Source organism: Phocoena sinus, chromosome 8, assembly GCF_008692025.1.
Source record: "Phocoena sinus isolate mPhoSin1 chromosome 8, mPhoSin1.pri, whole genome shotgun sequence".
NCBI lineage: Eukaryota > Metazoa > Chordata > Mammalia > Artiodactyla > Phocoenidae > Phocoena > Phocoena sinus.
Window position 1 is genome coordinate 106,005,917 of NC_045770.1, and position 16,181 is coordinate 106,022,097.

Below are 16,181 nucleotides of genomic sequence, written 5' to 3' on the forward strand. Positions count from 1 at the left end.
GTGGCTGGCTGTCCCCCGGGGAATGGTGTCTCCTGGGGGTTCCTGGGCTCGCAGCAGTGACTGAGCTGGGTCAGCTTTGGAGTAGGGAAGCTTGGGTTGCTGAGTCCATGCAAAGCAGGGTGGCTGGGGACACAGACTGGCTGATGCCATCAGACAGGCCATCTTGTCCATCTGATGACACTGAGTGTCCTCTGTGAAGCTGGCCTCTGGTGAGTATTTACATGGGATGCTAATCTCTATCTGGCTACCTTGCACCTACTCCAAGAGGTTCTTCCTCAGGCCTCTTCTCCTGACCTCCTGTGACCAATCATCCAATCCTACTCCTTTCTTTTCATTTTTTGGTCGCTCCGTGGGGCACGTGGGATCTTATCTCCCTGACCAGGGATCGAACCCATGCCCCCTGCAGTGGAAGTGCGGAGTCCTAACCACTGGACCACCAGGGAAGTCCCCCAATCCTGTTCCTTTTGGGTCCCTGACCATCCATTAGGTCCTGCCGACATGTCAGTGTAGACCCATACCTCCCCCCCCCTCCTTCCAGGTAAAAGGAAAAACCAGGCACATGTCTGAAAATGTGGCCCCAGACCCTTCAGGACCACCGCCCTGGAGCTGCAGAGCTTCAGCTGTCCACCCTCAGATGATGCCAGCTTATCGTGCGGGCCTGAAGTCTTTCTTCCTGTCAGCTGGTCCTAAGGAACTCCCGGGAGATCATTTGCGTGGATGGAGGGAGAGGGGCTGACACAGCAAAGGAGGTACCGTGGGAGTCTAGCATCTGCTTGTGCAATGACTTGTGCTTTCAGGTCTGATCTGCTGTATCTCACTTCCCCTTGACCGTGGAGAGCCGTGGTGGGCATCTCAGTGTCTATCTTGCTGGGTTGGGTAACACCTAGTTCAGGATGGACAGCTCAGATGGATGGTAACTTTGCAACCTGTGTTCACATATTTAGTCTCTATCAGGGCCCAGAGGCAAGCCAGGAGCTGTCTTCTCAAAAGGAGAAGAGTTCTTTTCAGAAGAAGATGTGCTTTGCTCCAAAATTTGAACGGTCTGTTCTGCAGTACCCCAGTAGGCGCCTCCGGAAGACGTCCCACAGAATCCCCCCATCTCCTGACACCTCATGCTCCATCGGATCTGCTGGGTCATTTGGCCTGAGCAGGAGCGTAGCTCTCGCCGCATACTGGATGCATCCCAGAGCCTTCTCTTGTCCTGGCATCTACTCACACCTGCCTTACATGTCACAGGCAGCCTTACAGGTCGACCAGTTGGATGAGCACACTTTATAAGATGTATGTTGTGTCCAAAATCTAAAGAGGCTCGCCGGGCATTGTGGGACTTTCCTGGCAGTAGGAGCCGGCTGGTCTAGCAACTTGTATTTTCTTTTGGCGAGGCTACCTCAACACGTCCCAGACCATTGTCCTTCTAGAAGTTTCATTGCATTTTGTGGGGATCACTTCCCACCCCCTGACATGCATGTGTCTCACCAAGATTTCTGGAGGGTTTATGTTTCTGGCTCGTTGGGTCCAGTCTGCCCGATGTCATCGATATGGTGGGTCAGTTTGTTGTCCTGTGAATCAGATCTAGAGGGTTTTCTTTGCTTATTCCAATCAAGTAAATCTCAGTTAGCTGCTCCTTTATGAGTCTGAACCATGTTAAATGGTAGTTCAGGTCAAAAATGGTTGTCTATCACCAATTTTATGGGGTTAAACCAAACGTTTCAGCCCCAGGTACTTCCTGAGCAATTAGCCGCTACCAAAGAGCTCCTCTGGTCATTCATGTTTCCATGATGGTAACTACACCCTTCTTGTCTCCTTGGCCCCTGCTGTGTTGGGATTCCTTCATCCTCATGGAATTCAGGAAGGCTGTTTCAATGGCAGCGTCTCCCAAGGTCATTCCTAGCCCGCAGAGAACAGCCACGAAGACTTTCCACGCACTGTGTTCCCCTCCCAACTGTATTTCTCAAAGCTTTGGCGAAGGGCCCTCTTGGGGCATGGTTAGGGCGTGGGCGAGTGGGTTGTATATAATGAACCCACTCCAATATTCCTATTTCCCCAGGTGTTTGGAGAACTTTCTCTACAGCAGGGGTTCTCAGTCAGGGAGGATTTTACTACCACACACCGCCCGCCAACCTGGGGACATTTAGCAATGTCTAGAGACATTTTTGGCTGTTACAACTGGGAGGGGTGTGTTACTAGCATCTAGTGGACCAGGGATGCCACTAAGCACTCCCCCTAAGAGCCTCCCCCCCACAAAAAGAATTATCTTGTCCCAAATATCAAAAGTGCCAAAGTTAAAAAACTGTCCTTTACAGTTTACCAAGGGAATCCCATAATCTCATCTCCATCTCAAATGGGCCACCACTGAATGTAAATTGGTGCAGCCACTGTGGAAAACCAAAAATAGAACTACCATGTGACCCAGCAATCCCACTCCTGGGAATATACCTGAACAAAAGAAAAACACTAATTCAAAAAGATACGCGCACCCCAATGTTCACAGCAGCGTTATTTACAATAGTCAAGGTATGGAAGCAACCTAAGCGTCCATCAACAGATGAATGGATAAAGAAGGTGTGGTACATACATACAATGTATACTACTCAGCCATTAAAAAAAAAAGCAAAAAAACCACCAGAATTTTGCCATTTGCAGAAACATGGACGATACGATATCACTTATATGCGGAATCTAAAAAAATACAACAAACTAGTGGATGAAACAAAAAAGAAGCAGATTCACAGAGATGGAGAACAAACTAGTGGTTACCAGTGGGGAGAGGGCTGGGGGAGGGGCAACATAGGGGAGGGGGAGGGAAAGGGTTATTATGAGATTATACGAAACCATGTGTGTGAAATATTTTTTTCGATTTTTTGAATTGAAGTATAGTTGATTTACAATGTTGTTCCAATCTCTGCTGTACAGCAAAGTGACTCAGTTATACGCATATATACATTCTTTTTAAATATTCTTTTCCATTATGGTTTATCCCAGGAGACTGGATATAGTTCCCTGTGCTATACATTAGGACCCTGTCGTTTATCCATTCTAAATGGAATAGTTTGCATCTGCTAACCCCAAACTCCCAGTCCATCCCTCTCCCTCCCCCTTTCCCCCTTGGCAGCCACAAGTCTGTTCTCTATGTCTGTGAGTCTGTTTCTGTTTTGTAGATAATTTCATTTGTGCCATATTTTAGATTCCACATATAAGTGATATCATCTGGTATTTTTCTTTCTCTCTCTGACTGACTTCACTTACTATGATCATCTCTAGTTGCATCCATGTAGCTGCAAGTGGCATCATTTCGTTCTTTTTTATGGCTGAGTATGTGTGTGAAATCTTTGAAAATTTTAAAGCACTGTAGAATTTAAAGAATCTTTCTTTTAATTGAAAAACATAGTTAAATTTTGATTTTGGAAAAAAAAAAAAAGAGGAGCCACCGCTGGGTCCAGACTTCAGTCAACGACGTGAGCATTCTATTAGAGCCACGCCCAGCTCTGGGTTATTTGAGTCTGGGATGGGCGATTGCATCCGTATCAGAAAACATTACGTTTCTTCCACGCTGGCCTGACACCCGCAGGGCCATTGCCGTGCTTATTCCCGAGGTTTCTGCCAATGGAAACTGGTAATGCCTGTCATTTCTTTTGTTGTATGCGGTACATCTTCCTGGGTCAGATTTTTTGTTTTTTGGCTGTGCCGTGCAGCTTGCGGGATCTTAGTTCCCAGCCAGGGATTGAACCCGTGCCCTCGGCAGTGAAAGCGAGGAGTCCTAACCACTGGACCGCCAGGGAAGTCCCCCTGGGTCAGATTTTATACCCCTGCTCCTGCGATTCGAGTTCAGATCCAGAAGCAAGAGGCCCTAGAGGAAGCGTCTCCCTTAGGAGTGATGGAGGCGGGGACTTGGGACGGCTTCTGCAGGCAACAGAGTGTCTGAGGGATTTGGAGGTCCAGCAGCACCACAGTCTTTCCAAATGGGATCCGTTCCAATGTTTGGGGTTCCCCTCTTTCCCGTAGATACCCTGATTCACCCCAGGGAACCTGTGTAGCTACGATTTCAAACGGCTGTGCCGACCCCACGGGGTCAGAGTTTGGGTCTGGTTTTCGAAAACCTTCACCCTGTGATTACAAGAGATGTGGACTTTTGAAGGGCAGTCATGGAAGTTTTCTGGTACTTTAATAACTTGGTCGTGGGTTCAGGGTCCAGACTGCCCCAGCACCGTGTGACCCCATTGCCGTCCTCCTGCGGTCACCACAGATAGAAGCCTGCACGTGAGGTACTGACGTCTGCTCTCGGATGGGACCACCACGCTCTGCAGTGAGAACTGTTGGCAGCTGGGGTGGGGGGTCCTCAGTTCTCAGGACCATCAGAGCCCCGTTGACTTGCCTCCCCGTCCTCCCTTGCAGAGGCTGACACCACGTGGCTCCAGCACCTGTTGGGGATTCATCTCCACCTCCTTGCCTGCCGTGGTCACCTGGCCGTCTAGTTCCATCCTGGCTGCAACCCATGAGTTTTGGGTTTTGCTATCCTAGGTGCTCTGTCCATTTCTATAGGGGAATTTGGAGAGATCAGAAAAGATGCATCACTCTTCCATCTTCCCCAGACTGCCTTCAAGCTCTCTTGAAATAGCGTGAAATAGCAGCAGAAGTGTCTGTTCTGAAAGTCCCAGGCTTGATGGCAGCTCGAGGTGGGCTGTTTCTCAATAGAAACAAGCAGCACCAAAGAGCAGAGCATGACACCTGTGGGGATCTGGGCCTTTCTGGGCCCCTGTCACCAGACCTTGAGGCCTGGCAGAGAGAGCTGCAAGCGGGGCCACCGTGCACTGTCTTTGGGTCACATGTCCTTGGTGCACTTGGCTGAGAGGGCAAGTGGGACTGAATTCCAGCTCATGCATGAGCCCTGGGTCCCTTCCCGGGGCTGCAGCCTCCACCCTGAGAATGCACCCTATGTGCTGGTGGTTTCCCTGACCATAGGGAGGGCGTGACTGCCTGTCTTTAAGGCCTCTTTCCGCGGTGGGATTCCCTACAAGGGGGTCAGCAAAGTGGCCTCTCCCTGAGATGGTGGGAGCCGTTGCCAAGGTGAATGCACGCCCTCTTGGCTCTGAACTGTACCAAATCCCTCCCAGCAGAAATGTGGGGTTCCCTCACATCTGTGGTCACCGTGCCACCTGCATCCTCACCTGGGGAAGGGTCTCAGGGATGGGGGGGGCAGGTGGACAAGCAAAGCCGGGAAAGTCAAAGGAATCAACCAAGTAGGGAGTCACTGGCCCATCCTAGCTTGGTCCAGCTCGAGGGGGCTCCTGGCAGAGAGACCCCAGGCTTACCCCCCTCCTGGAGGAGTACCCCCAACTTTCCAACCCCTGCCCAGGCAAGGGCTGCTCGGTTCCCTGGTTGGTGCAGGCCCTTTCCAACCTCTAGGTCTGTGCTTGTGTGTTCTCTCTACCTGCTGTTCTTTGGAAAACTCCCACTATCCTTCAGGGCCCGGTTCAAATGTCACCTCCTCCAGGAAGCCTTCCCATGAAGCCCTGCCAGGACTTGGGACACCGAAGACACTTGATGAGGGATGAATGGGTCCAGTGTGGCTCCCTCAGCCAGCTCTGAAGGGAAGCGAAGTTCCCTTGACATCCTTCTCCCAGATGCTTCCCTGTTCCAGTTGCTGGGACGTCGCTGGCTCTCTGAGGAGCTCATGTGTTGCTGAGTCGTGTGGGGACTTCCCCTCCACCCTCAGAACAAACCTTGAGTGTGACCTGCCAGATCCGCTGGCCTGGCTTAGATCCTTGGCAGGACGGCCGTCTCCAGCCCGGAAGACCACCAGTCCCTCCGCGTCAGGTTTCCTGGTCCTGGTGGACTCTGCCCCTTGGGCCCGTGCTCCCCCCAACCCCCCTTCCGCGCCCCGAGGAGCCTGGGCAGCTGGCCGGGCAGCAAGCTCAAAGTCCGCGGTGCTTTCCAGGCGGCCCCGGGGTCTGCTTCCACCCCTGCCCTGCTGCCTCGCTCTCACCCTCCCTGCGGCCGGACGCGGTCGCCCGCTCAGCCCCTTTTCTGCGCTGCGGCCTTCTCTCCCTCACCCTGGGGTTTATCATCTCAGGGCAAGGGTGCCTTTAAGATACTGCAGGATACAAATGGCCACAACGGAGCAAGGTGTCCCCACCCACAGTCCCTCTTAGGGCATGGGGGTGAGAACAGGTTTGTACTGGGTAAGCCCCAGTCCCAAGGGATTCCCAGGAGGCGTGTGGTCTCCTGGGGGGGTTCTGTCTCCTGTCCCCTCTAGTCCACCCCGTCCAGCCATCACACTTTTTTATTTTTTTGCAGTATGCGGGCCTCTCCCGTTGTGGAGCACAGGCTCCGGATGCGCAGGCTCAGCGGCCACGGCTCACGGGCCCAGCCGCTCCGCGGCATGTGGGATCTTCCCGGACCGGGGCACGAACCCGCGTCCCCTGCATCGGCAGGCGGACTCTCAACCACTGCGCCACCAGGGAAGCCCCAGCCACCACACTTTAAAAGCATAAATCCCACATGTTTCTCTCCCAAGCTTGAGACCCTCCAGCTGCTGTCAGAACAAGCTACCCCTCAGCACGGATGCCAAACCCTATGGGGTCTGCTGCCGCCCCCTCCCTGCACCTCGGGCCCCTCCCCTCAAGCTCACTGTCCTCAGCCCTCCGTCACTCCCCCTACGTGCCACGCCCCCTCCTGCCCTGCCCCACGGCCACTTCCTCCTCATCCTTCAGACCTCAGCTAAAATGTCACCTCCTCCCAGAGGCCCTCCCTGACCATCTCATGTAAAGAGGACCCCTCTGTGTGTGTTTTTCATTTTAAAAAAATTTATTTATTCCTGTTTTTTTTGGCCATGCTGCACGGCATGTGGGATCTTAGTTCCCCAACCAGGTATCGAACTCGGGCCCCCTGCAGTGGAAACGTGGAGCCTTAACCACTGAGCTGTCAGGGAAGTCCCCGGGTGTGCTTTTTAGGATCGAGATTTAATGAACTCTCTTACCATAAACTTCACCCTTTAAAGTATAAAATGCAATGATTTTCAGTATATTCACCAGGTTGTGCAACCATAACCGCTCTCTAACTTCAGAGCACTTCTAACCACCCAGAGGAGAAACCTCGTACCCCTCGGCAGCCTCTCCGACCCTCCCCTCCCCCAGGCCCTGCCACCACCAACCGCCTTCTGTCTCCGTGGACTTACCTCTTCTGGACACGTCGTATTCGTGGAATCCTGCGTTACACGGCCTTTTGTATCTGATTCTTCCACTTAGCATATTTACCATCAAGATTCAGCACCTTATTCCTTTTTGTGGCTGGATAATATGCCCTTGTATGGATCTGCCACGTTTTGTTCATCCGTCCCTCACTCCCTTTGTGCCCGAATCCAGCGTATGCTTTTCATTTCCCCACGGTGCTCTTCTCACTTTTGGTCTCTTTGATGAGACACGGTCTCCGAGAGAGAGGCCCTGACTGCGTGCTCCTGGCTGTGCCTCGGTGCGTGGCCAGGGCTGGGTGCACCGGGGTGCTCGGTGAATAAGGCGCCCCGATTGGTATGGTCTGAGCTCCGCCCTGCCTTGTCTCAGTGGATGCTTTTGGTGCCGGCTGGTAGCGCTGTGGACCCACGGATCCAGGCCAGGACAGCGATACCCTCCCACCAGCACCTGTGCCTTTCTGCACCGGGAGACTCACACCCTAGGAATGGCTCCAGCCAATGGCCTTGTCGCAGGGGAGTTGGGGGAGCATCTAGGCTTCCTCGCCCCGAGGAGGCGGGGACACCGTGATGTTTTTTCTCTGAGGTCCCCACAGGGACTGAGCCTGGCTGCTACGGGTTGATGGGGCACCTTCTATGGCTTCCTTCCCTTCCCTGCTTCTGGGATTGCCATCCAAACACACTGCTCAAACTCTGTCTCAGGATCCCAGCCCAGGAGGACACGGATGTGCCTGCCTGACCTGGAAAGGCCCCAGATTCCTCCCCAGGCTGACACGGCCCCGCCTCTCCCAGGCTCTCACTCCAGCTCCCCACGGGCCTTCTCTCCAGCAGGTACCCCAACCCTGAAGGCATCTGGGCTCTGCTCTCCAGCCCCCGCCCCGCAGACCCTTGTCACCCTCAGCCCATCCGTTGGCCGCCACCCGAGCAGCTCGGTTCCCGATGCGACCAGTGATCCGGGTCTCCCCAGATTCCCGTTGCTTGTGTTATGTGTGGGAGAACTCAAAATAGCCAGTGTGGCCTGTGCCCCGCCTGGGAAGGATCTGGTTTTCCCAGGGGTTGGTCCCCAGGGCACAGACGAGGTCTTGGTCACCAACGCCCCTGCTTTTGGCCCCGTGCTCCGCCGATGTCTCTCTTCCCACGCTTGGGCAGGCTTGATGTCCACTGTGTCCCCCACTCGCTGTGTGACTGTGGACAAAGCACGTGGCCTCTCTCAGCCTCAGTTTCCCCAAGTGCAACAGGAGGACCGTCGCTGCACTAACCTTGGCGGTCATTTCAAGACTGAAGTGTGACAAGGGACTTGAGAGTTCTCGGTGATCTTAAAACACTGCGTCATGTTTCTCCCAGAGATGGTACAGAAGGGAGGGACCAGGAGATCCGGGACAGGGTCTGAGGCCCTGCTGCGTGTCCCTTGCGCTGCAGGTGGGAGTTGCCGCCATCATTCTCCGCGTTTTGTGCGGGCAGAGACCGAGGCTCAGCAAGGGGGTGGGGCTGCCCGAGCTCAGGAAGGTGGTCGTGGGCGGGGATATGAATTCAGGTCTGCATGATTCCAGGCCCATGGTTTTCCCTTGTAACCACGAGGACGGGTGATTTAAATTTTTTTTTCCGTGTGCTTTTAGAAACCATTTGAAACGTTACGAGGAGCGTCTTCTGTCTTATTCAGTAGCACCCAGGCCAGTTCCTGGCATGCAGGAGGCCCTCAATAGATGCATGGATGAATGAGTGAGTGAATGGATGAAACCATAAAGCTACGTTGGCTTTATGGGCACATAAACCATGGGCGCATGTTTTCTGCTCCTGCAGGTGACAGGGGAGACCTAGCCCCATGGTGGGCGTTGGCCTGAACCGACCAGGAAGGAAATGGATGAGATCAGGCAGCGTCATGAGCAGGCCCAGGGTGCCCGACCTCTGACGGTCATGAGCCCAGGCTGGGAAGACGTTTGGGCCCCTCTGGGGTCTTCTCCATGCCCTGGCAGCCTCTAACCCTCTAACCCTATAAAACAATGCAGAAATGTGCCAACACGGTCGGCACGTTGCCCAAAATAACACTGCTGGGGGCCAGCGTTCGGGAGCCGTGGGGGCATCTCTGTCGTTCGAACCACGTTTGGTGCGTCCCGCGGGCGGGCATCTTGGGAGAGAAAGCTCTCTGTTGACGCTGCGAGCCGCCAACAGTGGCCCTGGTATGGCATGAAGGATGGCCAGGCTGACTCAAAGCCAGTGTCTCCACCAAGAGGACATCTTCCTCCACTGCAGGTTCTGGGGACAAGGACCGCAAGAGCAATGCTGCAAAGGCAGCTGCGGGGGGTGGTGGGTGGATTCCTCGTTCGTTTACGTTTACGGTGTATGTGGGGTAGGGGGTGGCAGGAGACAGGAGGACGCTGGCCCCTTATGAATCTCAGATCTGTTTCCTTGCCTAGGCGCAGGGCAGAGTTTGTGCCAAGGATGCCCTTTCTCATCTGCTTTGTAAACCAGCGGCTCTGCGACTGCCCCGTTGCAGGAGTGATGGATGTTGCTTCCAAGATTAGGTTCTAGAGGACGGTGATCTCCATCGCGTTAGTCCTCTCTGACTTTTCTCACTTTCTTGTTCTGATGAAGCCGGCTGCCCTGTCGTGAGCTGCCTTATGGAGAGGCCATGGGGCAGGGAACTGAGACCCTTGGTCTATCAGCCCGTGAGGAACTGCACCCAGCCCACAGCTGCTGGCGCTGAGTGAGCCCGGTCCCTGGAGAGGCCTGCAGTCCCTGCCACACCTTGACTGCAGCCTGGTGAGACGCAGGCAGCCATCCAGCTAAGCTGTATTTGGATTCCAGTCTGGGAGAAACTGGGAGACAGCAAATGTCATTTTAAACCATAATGTTTTGGGGTTACTTGTTATGCAGCCATAGATAACCAATACAAAGATTCCCTTGAATGTGTCTCAGGAAAAACATAAGTAGCACGTGAAATTGGGTTTGGGACATTTATCGCTTGCAACGACACTAAGCAGGGAAAAGCAATCCATTTAAATCAGTTTGAAGAGACCGATAAGGTAAATAAACGTACAGATGGGTGTGGGACGGCAGAAGTCGGGAGGAAGAAGGAGATGACTGACTGAAGTTCCGAGAGCACTGAGATATTGGCGGGCGGGTCACTGATGCCACAGCAGGTGTGTTCAGAGATAATTCTGGGTTGTGTCTGGGTGCAGCTGTCTACAGGGTGAAGCAAGGGCTGCCTCTTCCCAGGCTGAGTTCTGCTCTGCTGAGGGGGCCGAGGCTGCACAGGAGATCACGCCGGTTACCGCCCCCTTCCACAGCCTATGCAGGGTGCAGCATCCTCAAGGGGGGAGGAGTGGCTCTGTGGCCTCTTTGCTGTTGCCCAGTGTCCAGTGGGTTGAGGGGACCAAGGATCTGGGAACCCTGGTTCTAGGACAGCTTCTTTTTTTCATTTTATTTTATTAAAAAATTTTTTTTGGCCACACCACACGGCTTGTGGGATCTTAGTTCCCCGACCAGGGATTGAGCCCACGCCCTCGGCCGTGAGAGCGCAGAGTCCTAACCACTGGACTGCCAGGGAAGTCCCTAGGGCAACTTCTGGCTGTGGCCGTCACCTGCCTGTGGGCTGAGGAGGGACAGTAGGTCCACGGGAGGAAGGGGAAGGAGAGCAGAAGATGGGGGTAGGGGTGTCAGATGACGTCACTGTCACACCCCGGGTTTCCTGCAGGCCTGCTTCCTGGTCTGCAGCACCAGAAAGACCCATGGGCAGAGCTGGGAGGAGGCCTGGTGACCTCATCCAATGTCAGCCACAGACAAGGGGAGATGTTGGCAGAGCCTTTGTCACCTCTGGTCTCAGTTTCCCCAACCCATGGCCTTTTGGGGGGTGTGGCCAGAGCCCACTGAGTCTGCGTCCCTTCCTCCAAGCCTGTCACAGCATCCTCTTTCCCAGTTCCGTCTGTGTCCTCCACTGGACCAGACAGACGAGGAGCTCCGAGGGCCAGCTGGCCCCTGACGCTGAGTGCCTCCCTCTGCCCAGCGCCTGACACGTGTCACCTTGCTTGTATCCTCTCAACAGCCATGTGAGGCTGGTGTAATTCTACCCCCCGCACTTTACAGATGGGGAGACAGGCTCAGAGAGGGGCATGACATGCCTACGTCTTCAGAGCTGGGCCAGCCTAGGAGCAGAAGTAGCAGAGTCAGGATGCCGGCATCCCAAAGCACCTGCTTTGTTCACTGCTGTATCCCAGTGCCCAGACTGGTGTCGGCAGGCAGTAGGTGTTCAGCAGACACTTGCTGGGCAGGACTGGCTGAGTGGCGGCTCTTGGTCAACCTCACAGAGCGGCTGGACCTTGAGGAGGCAGGTCACCCGGGGGCTGGACCTCAGCGGAGGTTACATTGCTGCTGGGGGCGCTGTGTATGCCCAGAGAGTCCTGAGGGCCAGTGCCATCTCCTTCATGCCTCACAGCGGTCTTGGGTTTGTTATGATCCCACTTCACAGAAGAGGAAACTGAGGCACGCAGAGGGGCTGTGACTTGCCTGAGGTCACATCGAGGCCAGGCTGGTGCCCCTCTGGTTTCACTCCCAGGCCAGCTCTGCTCCCTTGGTCCTGTCCCCCTCAGTCAGTGCCCTGGGCTCCAGGAGACCCACACATGGGACCACCAGGCTGTCGTGAGGACCCGGCTACCCAGAGGGCCCCGCCAGCCCTTTCTCTCCCCACGGGCACCTCCAAGCGCGAGGCTGGCTTACTTACTGAAAGCTAGTAGTGGACATGGCGCAGAGGCCATGTGTCTGCACCCCAGGGTCAGTTTGGTTGTACAGGGGCATGCGCTGGCATCTGAGAAACCTTGCTTCTCTCTCCGCTTTTATGAGCACTCCTTCTGTTAACCCCACCTGCATCCAAACCAGCCTTGACTGACTCCAGAAAGTCCATGTAAATGCTTACACGGCACTGCTTTCCACTCAGGCCTCATGAGTTTGTACAAACATCAAAGGAATTCTTTAATTGCAGTAAAGACAAGTCCTTGGGGGATGGGCCATTTTTGCAAAGGGCTGTGTGCATCTATTATTTCCTTTTTCAGAACAAACATGTCTTACTTTTTCCTAGGTTTTATTTATTTATTTAATTTCTTTTGTTTTTTACCGTTCTGCTCAGGTATTTTATGTGTGTTTGTCTTTTTTCTTTTTTTGGTGGGGGAAAGGTTGGAAGGGAGACAGAAGACCAAAACCAAAAGGAGAAAAAAACCCCACATGACTCTTCCCACCCACTGCCACCCCCGGTCCCGGGCCTGAGTCGATGAGGGCGAGATGAGCACACACGAGGCAGAACAGCAATAACTTAGGGTGGGGGGGGGGCATCAGGAGAACCCCAGATATAATCTCTGGACTCCACGGCAGACGACGCTGTCTGTCTAGAGGCCCAAAGGGGTAGGGGTGAGGTGGGCAAGCGTACCGAGGAAGGAGCGGTGAAAGCGAGGAGAGATCTGGGACTGGAGAAACTTCACTGAGTAGTTCATTTTCAATGCTCTAGATATGCGCTGGGGAGGAGCTAGAGTTGGTCACACCTCCAGGGGGGCGGGGCCCCGGGGCTGGCGGGTTCGGGATCTCCGCGCAGCTAGAGTCTCTGGTGGTGGCTTAGCCGGCGCTGGCTGCGTGGTAGCAGCCGGGGGATATGGCTGGGCCGCTCACGGCCAACTGGCCAGTGTGTGGATGGCCCAGGGGGGCAGGCGGGTGGCTAAACCCCGGCTGGCCTGTGCCCGGCTCCAGTTCCAGCCCTTGCACGGGGCCCCAAACCTTGCCAACAGGGCTAGTGGGTGTCGGGCAGTGAGAGGATTACCCCGCGGGGGCCCAGGGACAGGCAGACGGCTGCGGAAGCCATCCGTCCTCGTTGGTCTTGGGGTAGAGTGCGAATAGGCCCAGGGCCCCCATGGCCCTATAGGGCCCTGAAAGTCACGCATGCAGAGCCTGCAACCAGGGTCGAGAGATGCCCTGGTGCATCCAGGGGCCCTGCTGCCGCACCCGTTTGCCCCCAGCTGCCAGAGCTGCCTGAGGTAGAGCCAGGCCTGGCCAGGCTGGGAGCCAGGCAGCCCCAAGGCCCAGAGGGACACCCATGGGCTGCTGGCGAACCTGGGCCGCGGTCTTGCTTATGCCGCTTTCTGTACTCCAGCTGGTTGCCCAGCTCCGTCTGCTGCTGCCGGTGGGTGAGCTCGGCCCGTGTGCGCTGCACGGCCTGGGGCTGCCGTAGCTCCGGCTCCCATGTGGTCTCATGCTGCCGTAGCAGCAATGCGCGCTCCAAGTCCTTCTGTGTCTGTTTCTTGTTCAAGTCCTGAGGCAAAAGAGAGGCAGAGCCCAGAAACTGGTCCGAAAGCCTTGCTGGTGTCAAGGAAGGGAGAGCCCCAGGACTCCTCGGCAGAGGGAGCCGAGGGTGGGGAGACACGGGGTGCAGATGAGAGGTGGAAGGGAGCCAAGCTCCTGGCAGGCCTGGGAACTCTAGCAGGGTCTGGCGGGCATGAGAAGCGAAAGAGGTGTGGAAAAGAAGCCGGGCCGTAACACGAATGAGGGCAGAGGGGAACGGCAACCGCAAGTGAGGCAAATGGGAAAGGATGTAGGTGTCTGGGATCTGGGAGGGGAACAGGGGAGGGGTGGCCTACCTCTCGAAGCAGGTCCTGGTCCAGGCTGTGACGAGCCAGCAGCATCTCGCGCTGGTACTGGCGACACTGCAGCTCCAAGGCCTGGCGCTGCTGTAGCTGCTCCTTCGGCCGCAAAAGCCACCCGGGCTTCTCCCGCTTGGGAGTGCTGGGCTTGTGGCGCTCCCCGGCGAGGGCAGCGGGACAGCAAGGAGGTCAGGGCCGCCTCACCCTCCATCAACCGCGCCCACCGCCGCAGCCCCCTCCCCCCTCCTTCAGCTGCGCCTTCCGAAGCTTGGAGGCTCGCTTCTGCGCCTCCGGCAGGGCGGCCGGCTCCTTCTTCTGCGGCCCGAGGACGTGCTGCTGGACCTCACCCGCCTCAGCCCCAAAGCCAGCCCGCTGCGCCTCGAGCTCCCGCTCCTGAGGCTCAGCCCTCAACCTCAGCCCCGACGCCAGCAGCGGTGTCCGGTGCTGTTGTCGCCTCTGCCTGCGGCTGCTGCCGCAGGGCTGAGTCCTGCGCGCGCTCCCGGGTCTGACGGCTGACCAGGCGGGCAGTACGGATGGTGGCAGAGCGGTCCCGGCTGCGGCAGCAGGCCTGCCAGCAGGCAGAAGAGGTGGTGGATGTGGGAGCCGGGGCTGCAGGTGGCTGGAGAGGGCCCGGGCTCATCTCTGGCGGGTAGGGATCGTCACGGAGTCTGTCAGAGCCCAGCAGCCGGTGGACGATGGAGCTGTGGGAGATGACGGCGTGCTCGCCCTCCCGCATCGCGGCCGTGTCCCGGGCTTCAGGGCCTGTGCCTCCTTGTCAGAGGTGTCTGCCAGGCTGTTGACTGAGCTGCTCCGGCTGGAGGGCTCTCTAGACCGGCCAGTGTCTCGGCCCGCTGCATGGAGGGCTTGGCCTCCTCCTCTGGGGCCTCAGTGCCAGGGCCACTGGGCGCCTCTTGCAGCATATCTTCTTCATCTTGCGGTCCTGCACGTTGTCCGGCTCCCGACAGCATCCCTGGTTCTCAGGATTAAGTCATCATGACTGCGGGCGGCTGCTCCCGGAGCACAAGGCGGTGCTTCGGAAGAACCTCTGAGGTTGGTCGGTCTCGAGGGATTTTCTGAAGGCAGGAGTCGACACAATTCCGGAGGTACTCAGACCAGTGTCCTGACCGGAGCACCGGGGACTCGCTCTCTGCAACGTGGTATAAGGCACTCATCGCATTCGTGCAAAACAGCGGTGGTTTCCATTCCGCCAGCTCGGTGCAGGTGATGCCTAAGGACCGAGACATCCACCTTGCCATCGTCCTGCCCCCTCATCCATTGCCAGGGTCACCTCTGGAGCCATCCAGTACGGGGCGCCCACGGAGGAGTTGGCAGGTGCCATGACGGATGCAGAGCCGAAGTTCCCCAGTTTCACCAGGCCTGGCTCTGACAGCAGAATGTTTCCAGCCTCACATCCCCACGGATCACGTTGTGGGAGTGCACATAAGCCAGGCCGTGAAGGGCCCCGTGGTTCACAGTTGCAATCTCCGCCTCCTGAAGGGGCTTCTGGTGCACTTCTAGGAGGTCAGAAGCTGAGCCCAGGCGATACGCCACCACCACCCAAGCCATGTGCCTCCTCAGGTAACAGCCCCGGTACTGAATGGCATTGGGATGCCGGAACTTCTGCAGGAACCGCACCTCCTTGATGATGTCCTGCCGTTTCTCATTTGACTGCTTCCCACTGTAGGACACCTTCTTGAGGGCCACCACCCCACCTTTCCGGACATCCCTGGCAAAGTACACGGCTCCAAAGCTGCCATGGCCAATTTCCCGGAGGTCACGGAAGAGCTTTTTCGGGTCGTTCTTGAAGAAGAGCTCAGCCACGTCGGGGTCATTCGGGCTCCCGGCCCGGCATGGTGGCCCCTGGGGGTCCTGAGAGTGGGGCTTGACCTGCTAGGGGTCACTCTGGTGCCCAGAGTCTCCACCTCCTCCTGGGGTCCGCCAGCGGCTCTGCCAAGCAGGGAGAGGGCCAAGGAGACCTTTCCCCTTGCCACCTCTTCCCCCATCCTCCCGCCCCTTCCTGAGGGGTCCCTCCTCGAGGGCGCTGGTTGCTGAATCCCGGATTTCTGATTGTGGGGTCTGAACCACAGATATTTGAACGGGGGGTGGAGGCCGAATCAGATATTTGAACTCATGGGGAATGAACCCCGGATACTGGTGCATGCAGGGTCCTGAACCCCAGAAACAGAGCCCCAGGTTTAGAGAGGAGTCCCAGATATCTGGAATCTCAGGAGATGAGACCCGGATATTTCAGAGGCGTAGGGTCAGGCCCGGAAATTCGGGACAGAGGGGACTGAGCCCCAGGTTTTTGGCCACTGATAGGGGGCCTACCCGGAGGATTCCGACGGCACAGCCCCTCTCACACCGGAGTCCGAGGGTGAGAG

At 56.3% G+C, this 16,181-nt stretch overlaps 1 pseudogene; it reads right to left on the bottom strand.

The window, feature by feature from the left end:
• Positions 1–12,761: 12,761 nt before the first annotated feature.
• LOC116758421 lies at positions 12,762–15,803 on the bottom strand (annotated as a pseudogene).
• Between the last annotated feature and the right edge of the window lie 378 nt (positions 15,804–16,181).